Source organism: Carassius carassius, chromosome 24 (assembly GCF_963082965.1).
Source record: "Carassius carassius chromosome 24, fCarCar2.1, whole genome shotgun sequence".
Classification (NCBI taxonomy): Eukaryota; Metazoa; Chordata; class Actinopteri; order Cypriniformes; family Cyprinidae; genus Carassius; species Carassius carassius.
In genome coordinates this window covers 22,289,895-22,303,616 of record NC_081778.1, presented here as the reverse complement: position 1 = coordinate 22,303,616, position 13,722 = coordinate 22,289,895, and positions in this window count along the sequence as shown.

Genomic DNA, 13,722 nt, shown 5'->3' with positions numbered 1-13,722 from the left:
TGTTATGTTGAGTGGCTGCTCAGGAACATCCTTAGAAAGTTGATGAAGGCGATGTACTGTAGATTAAAGAGTCCCCCTCTGCGCTGTAAACGAGCTGGAAGATAACTTTAGGGTAACCATACTGAATTTTTTGAAAGCAAGTATTTTGAAACATTCAAAAGGTCAAAAAGGTCAAAGGTCAGGCTGCTGTGTCATTATATAGCAAACATATACAAGCAGCTAAGTAAACATGCACTTCTGTTCGAAGGATTGTGGTCAGTAAGTTTTTTTTTTCTTATGGTTTTCTTATGGTCACCAAGGCTGAATTTATTTTTCATAAATACTGTAAAATATTGTGAAATATTATTACAATTTACAATAACTGTTGTAATATTTTACTTTAATTTATGCATCAAAGATATTTCTTGTGTAGAGAGATGTGAAGCAATTTTAACGATCAACTTCATATATATATAAAATTTATAGTATTTATTTCAAAGACTATTTTGGGTACTTTAACTCTACAAGATTTGTATCAAGGATCTGGTTAGAATCTGCACTGTGGTTCAAACCACATTTCCCCTCTGGAGGATTTTTTTTTCCACACATACAGGAAATTATAAGGATGTCCATTGTCTTGATAAAAGTAGCCCAACAAAACTGCTAGTAAATTGAGACACTTGAAAAGACTTTTCTAGGAGACATGACCCCCTGTGCTTGAGCAAAGCTGCCAACATACACAAGAGAGGAGCAGAACACTTCAAGCATGCAAACACCTAATTCAAATCAAACAAAAATGGTTCCAAAGCAAACACACCGATTTGGCACAGGGAGCCATTCTGCTCCGATATAGGCCCAGACTTGGTCTGGTTGCCGTGATTTTGCCAAGTAAGACATGTTCCTGGATCAACATCTTTTGATGATCCTGGATCAACATTATTGTTCAAAAATATAAACTTAACCCAATCCCTGCCCCTAAATCTAACCCTACCCATAATTTATTCCTAAAATCAGTAGGAAATGATGGCTGATTAACAAGAGTGTAGATGCACCTAAACCTGATTTTAAGCCTAAAACAGATATTTCTTGAAAGTTATATGTCAATTCTGATTGGTTGATTGGGATGTTGTTCCAGGATCAACAAGGATGTTGACCCAGGAACATGTTGTACTTGGTGAAATCACGCTCACCGTCTACAAGTCGACATGTAAGTGTTCTCAAGTCAGTTGCTTGATATAAGTTCAAAATTTCATAGTGAAAGGATAAATAAATATTGACTTCCATTTTTGATTGTGAGCTTTGGTTAGCCTGTTGCCTTCGATGTTTCAGTGTCAGTAGTTCGTAATCTAGTGTTTTAAAGCCTGGGTCCTGTTGCTCACATGACATTTAATTGTTCTGCTAAATCTTAAAAGATTTTTATACAAACCACACACGGTCAGACTCTGGAGACTTGCACTGAGTCTTCAGAGAACTTCTGTGTCAGAGGTACCTAAACACTTGCATACTTAAAACACACACATTCTTTGCTTAAAAATTTAAAATAGCTTTGCTAACACACTATGCTAATACAGAATTCATTGTATCCAGACCAGAAATCAGAAGTTAAAGTTCTTGAATAACATTATGATGTCCGCATAACTGACAATGAGTTACTTGTCTGGCATAAAGTCAGGTATTTACATATAGTGGTAAATTGCTAAATCACACTGGCCTCACTATTTGTGCTAGATCACTTCAAAGAATCAAGTTCAAAAGCAGCTCTTATTCCCCCTTGTGTGACCTTTGACTTGCCTTGCATTTTTGAGATGAGTCACATTACTGTGTATGCCTTGTTTCACTGTGCTTCTCCTTATCTCTAAGACCATCTCATTCTCTATTTTTGTTTGCATCACCTGTTCGTGTGATAGCATGCTCAATTACCCAGTCAGCCCCTGCCAAACACGTGCAAAGCATCATAGTCAATGATGAGCATGACATTCTGAGCACTAAAGAACAAGAAGTTTTGAGGGTGTTTTTACAGCATTTGAATGTTTTTGTAGTATTATTTATTATTTTATTTGAAGAATTTATTTATAATATAATTAATTTAATTTAAACATAAAGACATATTTTTTTTTATAAACTGTCAACAAATACCTTATTTTTTAAACATAACTTGAAGTATACATACATTTTAACCTCGTTTTTGATTACATGAAATTTCACCAGAAGTGACACACTTTTACAAATAACAATGTTGATGGCAAGGATTAATTTATTTTATTTTATTTTATTTTAAATCTCTTCCTATCTTTCTGCACTATTTCCTGTAACTTCTGGACAGGTTTTGGTCCAGCATCATGACACTTGGGCTTTACACCACAGTGATGAGTTTCATTAAGACAGTGTATTTATATGGCAAGTCGTTTAGACTTTTAATCATTTGCAGGATATGAATTCTTTATATCAACAATTCAGTATTATATACAGTACAGACCAAAAGTTTGGAAACATTACTATTTTTAAAGTTTTTGAAAGAAGTTTCTTCTGCTCATCAAGCCTGCATTTATTTGATCGAAAATACATTAAAAAATGTAATTGTTGTGAATTCTGTCGCTTTAAATATTAAGTTGGTTGCGTGTGTGATATTTTAAGTTGCCTTGTAAGCAAATAACGTAGTGCAGCGTTCTCAGCACATACGGACTCAGCGTAATTGGCTATTCACTAAGCTACTCCAGTTGAGCGATCATATCGCGTGCACGCATTCATGTGCAGTGTTTATGTGCAAGAGAAAGTTTATGACAAAGTAAGTTCTCCTTTCTGTATGTTGTGAATAACAGATTGTCATACTGTATCCCAACTGCGCTAATTTAGACCATGTTTGTGGTGTGGTTGATGTTTAGCGATCTGTCTGAGTGTAATTTGATACTGCTTAACGAGCGGATTATCCCGCTAGCATCGCGGCTCGTATTGTTCATGTTTAGCCTACTAGTTATTACTTTGAAGTGAATTTCTCTGTGGATAATATCTTTCACTGGTTGTCATTTATTACTGCCTGTATTACTGAGACAGTCCAATTTCTATAATCCACATTTTGGTGTTTGTCAATTTATTATGCAGTTTATTACAGACTCATACTAATATATTTCTCGATTTATATTTCATGCATCAGTGCACTTTACAGATATGTTTATATTTGGGTTTGCAATCTCTTAAGTTGTTGAATAATTTTAGACTGTGAATATTTATTTCTGTTATATTATTTGTTTCAGAGACTACCTCAAGTACACTATTATGTGTATATGGTCACTCTTGTGCAATAAACAGTTAAACTCTATCTGATGACTCCGACTCCCTGACCAGAGTTCTGCAGCGCTCAATAATATAATCCACCAGTTTCAGTGGGGCAAACCCCAACATATGGTCCTTCGAGCCGGATCTATTGACTACTGCAGTGATGTCATTGGAAGAGCGATCAACCTCTCTCCCTCATGTTGAGACGTCAGACAGACCCTCACGGCATCGTCGCACACCTAAGCATCTGGAGGAGTATCTCCTTGATTACAGCCATCACCGACCTGCTCTTTCCTCCCCACCTACAGCAGAGGTGCCAGCGGAGCAGAGAGGAGCAGCAGCCGCAGTGGGCATAATTAATCAATCACGACCAGTCTCCAGCCAGGGTGAGCATCCAGCCACAAGCTCCACAGACTTATTAAGCATGAGTTCACTGAGGGAATTAATGAAGTCTATCTCCGAGAAGGAAAGAGATGAAGCTGCTGATATGGCTGCACTTCAGAGCAAACTCAAGCAGTACGAAAAACGACAGCGTCGGCGTCAGGATCTGATGAAACATATCACATCATTCCTGAAGGAAGAAGGGGATGAAGAGATGCAAAGTGTAAAGCCTGCCACACCACCGATGAGATCACCTCCAGAAGACTCACCTCATCCGACCCCTTCATCAAGTCATTCTTCCTATTCATCACAGTCACCTGACATTGAGTTACATACCAAAGGACAAGGACATGTGAGTGCCACACGAATAAATGTAAGCACACCTACTGCAGAGGCAGAGCACTTTAACTCTGGTTTCGTACCAATAAAGCCAGCCACTTCACTCCCCTTGTACTCACCAATTTCGTCTGTTACGTTACCTGCCGCCGTGCGCCAACATCAGTATGGCACAAGAGCAGATACTGTGCCACTACTGCTTAATACACAGTTTTGCCCATATGATGATGCTGGAACTGCCTTTCAGCCTCGGGTGCAGCCACAGTTAGTAGCTCCCACGCCAACCTACCAGCATCCCAGTGTGCCTTACATCTATACAACAGTGGCACCTTCTCCTCGACAACCTGTCGCGGCTCCATCTGCACCCAGTTTTTCAGTTCCTCACTATACTACAATGCCTCCAGTAGCATCAGTGCCTCAAACCCTGCACAGTGCTTCAGTTCCTGCCATGAACATTCCTGCTCTCGCAGACACTTCTCTAAAGCCATTGAGCCAGCCACTGAAGCGACCAGAATACTCGGTGCCTCACCGCCCTTTGCATGCTGTCCCCCAGCCAAAGATTCCTGATTTTGTGAATGACAATGAAAGGGAATTCGCTAACCTGAAGTTAGCTTTGGACAATCTTCTGGAACCTCATGCAGAGCTAGATGAAAAATACAAGTATCACATCTTGCTGGAACACCTTAAATTGCCTGAGGCACAAATGATTGGCCAGTCCTGCCGCCATCATCCTTACCCGTACTCTGCAGCTATGCAAGCTCTTCAGTTACAATATGGCCAACCCCATCAGCTGGCGCAGAGCGAAATAGCAGCAATCCTCACAGCACCAGAGGTAAAACCAAACGATGCACGCAGTTTTCAGAGTTTCGCTCTCCGTGTCCACCTCTTAGTGAGCATGCTGTTATCTTTGGAGGGACCCAGAGGGATGGAGTTGAACTGCCGCTCGCATGTGGATCGTTTGCTTAATAAGCTGCCGAAGTACTTGCGAGATGGTTTCATAGAGTTTCTCCAGCTACAAGGGAAGCTCAACTCCCCCAGTATTAACCCGTACAACCTACAAGACTTCACAGGGTGGCTCGACATCAAAGCTCAGCAACAGAGATTGTCTAGTAGGTTAGTGCAACGCTATCAGTATGAAAGAGATCACAGTGGTTCAAAGGAGAAGAGTGCTGCTAAACAAAAAAGCCAAAGTACAGCCTTGTATCATGGTGCAGCACCCACTGAGGATAAAGCATTCCCCAGTCCTAAGGTGTCTTGGAAGAAGACCCCCCTCAAAGTCAACTGCCTTTTCTGTGGCAGTAAAGACCACTACATCACTCGATGCAGTAGTATTAAAGAACAGTCAGTGTCTGATCTTTGTAAGTGGATTTCAGAGGGGAAGCGCTGCTGGAAATGTGCCCGTTCCCATGCGCATGAGACCTGTAATCTGAAGAAACCCTGCAGTGACTGTGGTGGTATTCACCTTCAAGTGCTTCATGGCGTTGCCCGAAGTCGTGCAACTGATACATCATCAGCTTCCTTGGAGAGCCGCATCTACCTCTTGCCATCCATTGCATCTGGCAGAGTCCTTCTGAAAGTGGTGCCTGTGCTGCTGCACCACAAATCAAGGACAATAGAGACTTATGCAATATTAGATGACGGAGCTCAGCGCACCATGATCCTACCTACTGCTGTCCAACAGCTCCAGCTTGAAGGTGAACCTGAGACTCTAGCACTTCGTACAGTCCGACCGGACACTACTCACCTCAATGGCTCAAAGGTCACCTTCGATATCTCTCCACGAGGTAAACCAGAGAAACGCTATCAAGTGTTTGGAGCATTCACAGCTTCTGGCATTGATCTGGTGGAACAGTCATACCCAGTTCAGACTCTTCAGAGACGGTATGCACATCTAAGAGGAGTTCCACTACAGCCATTTCACAAGGTACGTCCGCTGGTGCTCATAGGTTCAGACCAAGTTCATCTTATCACTGCTAAAGAGCCTATTCGTCAAGGCACCAAAGGGGGACCCGTGGCAGTTTGTACAGCTCTCGGCTGGGCACTTCAAGGGGCGGAAATGAGTACTACCGGCCGAGGACCAGTGCAGCAGTGTTTCTTCGTTTCCACCGACCACCCAGATGATCTTCTTTACAGAAATGTGGAGCGGTTATGGCAACTGGATGTGCTGCCCTTTCGCAACGAGAAACTGGTTGTCCGGTCTAGGCAAGACAAAGAGGCCATGCAGTTGCTTGAGTCTCAAACTCAGCGAGTCAATGTCAAGGGAGTACAGCGTTACGCCACCCCTCTTCTGTGGAACTCAGGTGCTCCAGAACTTAAGGGCTCCATGCAATCCGTCCTTGCAAATCTGAGGAACACTGAAAGGAGACTCCAGAAGGACCCTGACAAGGCCTCAATCTATTCAGGAGAGATTGCCAAACTCATCGAGGCAGGTTACGTAGTCAAGCTCAACCAAACGGAAGCGACACAAACAGAGGCATGGTACCTGCCCCATCATCTCGTGAGTCATAACAATAAGCAACGACTGGTGTTCGACTGTTCTTTCAGATACCATGGTCGGTCCTTGAATGATCAGCTCCTCCCAGGTCCCACACTTGGACCATCGCTGTTAGGAGTACTCCTGAGATTCAGACAGTATCCTGTGGCAGTAAGCTCAGATATCAAGGGCATGTTCCATCAGGTCCGTCTGTTGTCGAAGGACAGGCCCTTTCTCCGTTTCATTTGGAGAGATTTGCAGAGTGAAAACCTTCCAGATGTATACGAGTGGCAGGTTCTGCCATTCGGCACGACAAGCAGTCCATGCTGTGCAATCTTTGCTCTGCAACACCATACTTGCAATTCTGAAGCCAAATATCCAGGGCTACAACAGCTAGTCCACCAAAGCTTCTATGTGGATAACTGCCTGACAAGCTTCCCTACTGTCTCAGCAGCCAAGCAAACTGTGGATCAGTTACGCAGCATGTTAGCAGAAGGAGGGTTCGACCTAAGACAGTGGGCTAGCAGTCATCCAACAGTGGTAGCTCATCTTCCGACGGAAGCCCAGTCATCAGCCACAGAGCAGTGGTTAGTGCAAAACCGTGTTGACCTTATGGAGCCCACATTAGGCCTCAGGTGGAATTGCGCAGCTGATACCCTCGGCTACCATTATCGGCTCATTGAGCATGCAGAACTGACCATGAGAGCTGCTTACCAGGTGTTGGCTTCCCAATATGATCCACTGGGGTTCATACTACCCTTTACCACCAGAGCAAAGGTGATCATCCAACAGTTATGGGCTAAAAAGAGAGACTGGGATGACCCAGATCTACCACCAAACCTTCAGGCCGCCTGGACCGACTGGGAAAGCGAGCTAAAACAACTCAGTGCAGTTTCCATTCCTCGCTGTTACACACCAGCCTCTACAACTGCAGCAGAACAGCACAGATCCCTTCATGTGTTCTGCGACGCCTCTGAAAGAGCATACGGGGCAGTGGCATATTTGGCTGTTCAAACCAGTGGTGACATTCATGTTTCCTTCATAATGGCCAGATCACGGGTTGCTCCTAAGAGGCAGCAGTCTATACCTCGCCTGGAGCTTTGCGCTGCCTTGGCTGGAGCTCAGCTGGCCAAACTGGTGAGGGATGAGCTGACACTCTCCATTAGTGAGACAATTCTGTGGACGGACTCCATGACTGTGCTAGAGTGGATTCAGTCAGACTCCTGCCGGTACAAGGTGTTCGTTGGGACACGAGTCACCGAGATCCAAGAATTAACAGACCACAGCTCATGGAGATATGTTAATACGCAGGATAACCCAGCTGATGACATTACGAGAGGTAAAACCCTCCAAAGTTTGGCCGAGCCCAGTCGATGGAGTCAAGGGCCTCCATTCTTGAAACAGAACCCAGAGCACTGGCCTAAAAGACCTGAAGTTGCACAGTCAGAAGTAGTTTCCGAATTGAAAGGCCTAACCTGCTACTCCGTAATGGCAGTTGTAACAGAGTCCAACCTCCCCGATGTTACGCAATTCAAGACCTGGCGAGAGTTAGTGGGGGCAACTCTGCGAGCCTGTCAAGGGGCAGCCGCATCGAATAGTGTAATAATGACTAACAGGGAGGCGGAAGCTGTCCTGCTGAGGGAATGTCAAGCTCAGAGCTTCCCGGAAGAGGTAGCTGCCCTTAGAGCACAGAAATTGATTCCTGTGCACAGTCGATTAGTTAACCTCGCTCCAGAGTGGGACCCCCTGACCAACATGATACGAGTTGGGGGGCGTCTAAGAAGGCTGGCAAACTCAGACCCAGAACAAATCCATCCCATTGTATTGGACCCAAGACACGCAGTAACAAAGCTCCTTATTCAAGAATTTGATGAGCGTCTGTTACATCCGGGAGCTGAGAGAGTCTACGCTGAGGTACGGAGGCAGTACTGGATTCTCAGAGGACGTCAGGCTATCAAGCACCATCAACTCCATTGTCAGTCCTGTCAGCGCTGGAGAGCGCAGCCAAAGGTACCTCAAATGGCAGATTTGCCACCAGAACGCCTCCGTCTGCTCTGTCCACCCTTTTATTCAACGGGTGTTGACTGCTTTGGCCCATACCTGGTCAAAATAGGAAGGCGGAATGAGAAACGCTGGGGCCTGATCTTCAAATGTCTCACAACAAGGGCAGCTCACATCGAGCTTCTTAATTCGATGGATGTTGATGCCTTCCTCCTTGCACTCCGCCGGCTCATAGCCAGAAGAGGTCAACCCCGCGAGATTCGCTCAGATTGTGGCACCAACTTCCGCGGGGCAGAAAGAGAGCTACGGGAAGCCTTCTTAAGCATGGAGTCAGAACTCCAAATCCGTCTTGCAGACCATCAAATTGAGTTCAAGCTTAACCCGCCCAGCGCTCCACATTTTGGCGGAATATGGGAGCGCGAGGTCCGCTCTATAAAAAATGCTCTTCAGGTAGCCGTTGGTAACCAAGCAGTCACAGAGGATGTTCTGTCCACAATCCTAGTGGAAGTGGAGGGGATTCTCAATTCAAAACCTCTGGGATACGCCTCAACAGATGTCGCCGACATCGATCCAATTACTCCTAACCTTCTCCTTATGGGGCGGCGGGATGCATCTCTCCCTCAGGTGGCGTATGCTCCAGGAGACATGGGGCGGCGGAGGTGGCGTCACTGTCAAAACATGGCGGACCAATTCTGGATACAGTTCACCAGAAACTACTTGCCTACGCTTCAGACCAGGCAGAAGTGGCATAAAGCGTCAGAAAACCTGGAGGTCGACTCTGTTGTACTGATTGTGGATCCGCAACTCCCAAGAGCTCAGTGGCCCATAGGTAGAGTTCGGAAGACATTGCCTAGCAGTGATGGATGTGTGCGAACTGTTGAAGTTGTCATTGACGGTAAAGCTTACATTAGACCAGTTGCTCGCTTGATACAGTTGCCTGCTCTAGAAGGTAACCCCAAAGACATTTAGAGAATTCCCTTGATTACCCATTTGCTACTCAAATGTGGGGGCGGCTGTTGTGAATTCTGTCGCTTTAAATATTAAGTTGGTTGCGTGTGTGATATTTTAAGTTGCCTTGTAAGCAAATAACGTAGTGCAGCGTTCTCAGCACATACGGACTCAGCGTAATTGGCTATTCACTAAGCTACTCCAGTTGAGCGATCATATCGCGTGCACGCATTCATGTGCAGTGTTTATGTGCAAGAGAAAGTTTATGACAAAGTAAGTTCTCCTTTCTGTATGTTGTGAATAACAGATTGTCATACTGTATCCCAACTGCGCTAATTTAGACCATGTTTGTGGTGTGGTTGATGTTTAGCGATCTGTCTGAGTGTAATTTGATACTGCTTAACGAGCGGATTATCCCGCTAGCATCGCGGCTCGTATTGTTCATGTTTAGCCTACTAGTTATTACTTTGAAGTGAATTTCTCTGTGGATAATATCTTTCACTGGTTGTCATTTATTACTGCCTGTATTACTGAGACAGTCCAATTTCTATAATCCACATTTTGGTGTTTGTCAATTTATTATGCAGTTTATTACAGACTCATACTAATATATTTCTCGATTTATATTTCATGCATCAGTGCACTTTACAGATATGTTTATATTTGGGTTTGCAATCTCTTAAGTTGTTGAATAATTTTAGACTGTGAATATTTATTTCTGTTATATTATTTGTTTCAGAGACTACCTCAAGTACACTATTATGTGTATATGGTCACTCTTGTGCAATAAACAGTTAAACTCTATCTGATGACTCCGACTCCCTGACCAGAGTTCTGCAGCGGTCAATAATATAATCCACCAGTTTCAGTGGGGCAAACCCCAACAGTAATATTGTGATATATTATTACAATTTAAAATAATTGTTTTTAAATGTATTATACTTTAAATTATCATTTATTTCTGTGATGCAAAGCTGAATTTTTAGGATCATTAACACATGATCCTTTAGAAATCATTCTAATATGATGATTCATTATCAAAGCTGGAAACAGCTAAAAAAAAGAAGCTATGTTTTTAAAATATAAATATTTTGTAATAACAATATACACTACTGGTCAGTAATTTGGGGTCAGTAATTTTTCTTTCTTTATTTTTTTTTATAAAATCAATACTTTTATTCAGCAAGGATGTGTTAAATTGATAAAAAGTCATAGTAAAGAAAATATATCATTAGAATATATATATTATTAGAATTTTTTATTTTATTTTGAATAAATGCAGTTCTTTTTATTCTTTTATTCATCAAATATATTAGACAGCAGAACTGTTTCCAACACTCATAATAAATCAGAATATTAGAATGATTTCTAAATGATCATGTGATAGACTGATTGTTACATGTGACACTGAAGACTGGAGTAATGATGCTGAAAATTCAGCTTTGCATCTCAGGAATAAATTATTTTTTTAAAGTATATTCAAATAGAAAACTATTATTTTAAGTTGTAATAATGTATCACAATATTACTTTTTTTCTGTATTTTTGATCAAATAAATGCAGGCTTGATGAGCAGAAGAAACTTCTTTCAAAAACATTAAAAATGTTTCCAAACTTTTGGTCTGTACTGTAGTTAAAATGCTAATTCTTGATATCAGGAGTTGGATTTTAGCTCATCATTAGGCTTTCCAATATGAGTGTGCATAATCATATATAAAAATGTACAGTGAAAAAAAATCACATACACTGCATTAAAGGTCCCATGACATGGATTATTTCCTTTTCTTTAAATGCTTTTTAATGTTTCCTTAGGTGTACTTATATTGTTAGTATGATTTTTACATTTAAAATTTAGAAATAAAAAGCATTTTTTATATCCTGATATTAGCCCTCTGGCTTGAATGCTCTGTTTGAAGGGGCGTGTCTGCTGTGAGACTCCGAGGAAACGACAACTGTTGTGATTGGCTGACATCTTTGCATTTGAAATGCGTATTACATGTGGACCCCTCTAAAATATATATATATATATACTACAGTTGTCGAGATTAACGAATCGTGGATTTGTTGATTATATAATTATTTTTTCGATCTTTTCCCATCACATGAAAGGCTGCAGTGATGAGCAGCATTGAGTAGACAGAGTCTGTTTATTGCGTGAATGCAGTGATCTCGTCATTATTGCAACACGTTTTCTCTCACAAAATCCTTTCACCACAACTAACAGCAAACACATGAATACAGTAAGAGCTTTGTTGTGCAGCATAACAGCGTCATTCAATGTAACGGCAGTTTAGGCAAGTGTGCAGATATACTCGCGATGTGTGAGAGCTCCGAAAAAAAGGGAGCGTTCTTTGATCGCTCTCTGTAGTTAAATCACAATTTAAATAACAGATTTGTTTCATGCTACTAAGAGAAACAACGTGAAGTTGATCGTTTAGTCACTGGCTTGATTCACTGATGCATAAACAGCATTAAACGATTTAGAAAGAAAGTCTGTGTGAACTTGACCTGTTAATAAACACTGTTACTCACTGTTTGTGCCGGTGCTGTCGAATCCATATCATAAAAGTCTGTTTGTAACGCCTGTGCTGACATTGCGACTGAATTATATGTAAATATTTGGGCGGGCAAAGCAGAGAAAGGGGAGGTAACATTTCTCTTTACAACGTCACAAAGAGGAGATTCCAGATCAGCCCGTTTGAGCTTCCATTTTTTCAAAGGCAGAGAAAGATAGTAAAATTTACACCGATTAAAATTTTTAGAAACTTGGGGACCACATACATGCTAGGGGGGGTCATATTAATGTTAAAAAACCTCAGAAAGTGAAATTTTCATGTCATGGGACCTTTAACATTTATAATGCAACTGCCGCCACACAATATGACAACTTATTCTGGATTATAGACATAAGTAAATGAAACTATATAAAAAGAAATCATACAGCAAAATGTTCACACTATGTTTGACACATTACATATCTGTTTTTACCACTGTTCTATAATAGAGAATATAAATCAGTGTTTTTTACCTAATTTAGTAGTAAATGTACACAAAAGCTAATCTTTACTAAATATTTTATTTTTCATTTTGTTTGTAGGCTTATTGTATTTTTTATTTGATGCATTAAAACATTAAAACAAAGTTTAATGAAACCAAAAATAAACATAACAAAAGTTATTGTTTATGTATGACAATGATAAAGCTTATGGTGACATTGAACTAGTGAAAATACAATTACAGATATCAAGAATTATATTTTACTAGTTGAAATGTAATTATTGATTTCTGCAAGTGATGATGTCATTGTTGATATCAAGAATTAACAATATGCAATTCCTGATTTTAAAAATAGCCATTGTTACTAGTAGAATCAAGAATTAACATGTTAACTAGTGAAAATTTGAATTGTTGACATCAAGAATTAATATCCTGCTAATGAATTAAAACTTAAAACGGCTTGCCATAATGTTTATGCATTTGTCTAAGTGAAACTAAACATTTGTGCATTGTGTCCAACTGCTAAGTTTTTAAAAACAGTATTTCTTTCTAGCACATAAGCCTTTATGGAACCCCAAAACCTATTAACCTATTTTTTTTTTAAATAAACACCTCTGTAAATATAATTACATAACAGGAAGCAAGCCCTGTTATTATGATCCAAATAAAAAGAGTGTTCACAGAAAATTGCATGTTTACCATTGACGTTAGATCCTCTCTATATTGTTTTAAAAAAGTGCAAGTAATGGCAGTACTAGCTTGACTAGCTTAGACTTTTGGGAACTATCATTCCTCATGCGCGAAGAAGAAGGATAGATAAAGAAAAGCAGAAACAGAGGCCTTTTCTTTTTGCTGCTAAACTGCTTGTGTTGATTATTTATAGATTATCTTGTTTTGCAATGATGTAATCTAGTTTGCATAAGGCTGTCCAGTAAAACAGTAAAACAATGAACTGAAATAATTCAACAGTTCAGAAAAAGCTTCTGTGCTCTCTAATAAAAGTATCTTACTGCTTTAATACTGTATATCTTGCACACTGCCTTTGTTTCATTAGCATTTAACATATTTTCCATACATATAGTGTTAATTTTATTTCCTTGCTTCTGTACACTAGCTTACGCAATGCCAGTGTACCCCATTTTGTAAAATATTTTGTTTAGATGTATTTTTAAATATATTAAAAAATATACAGAATTGGCCAAATGTACCTAAATATATTTCACTTATATTTCTTTGCATATTTTGCATATATATTTATATTCTCTAAAATATATATATTTTTAAAGTTTGTATTTCATTGATACCTGAAGTACATTTTTAATATATGTTTCCATT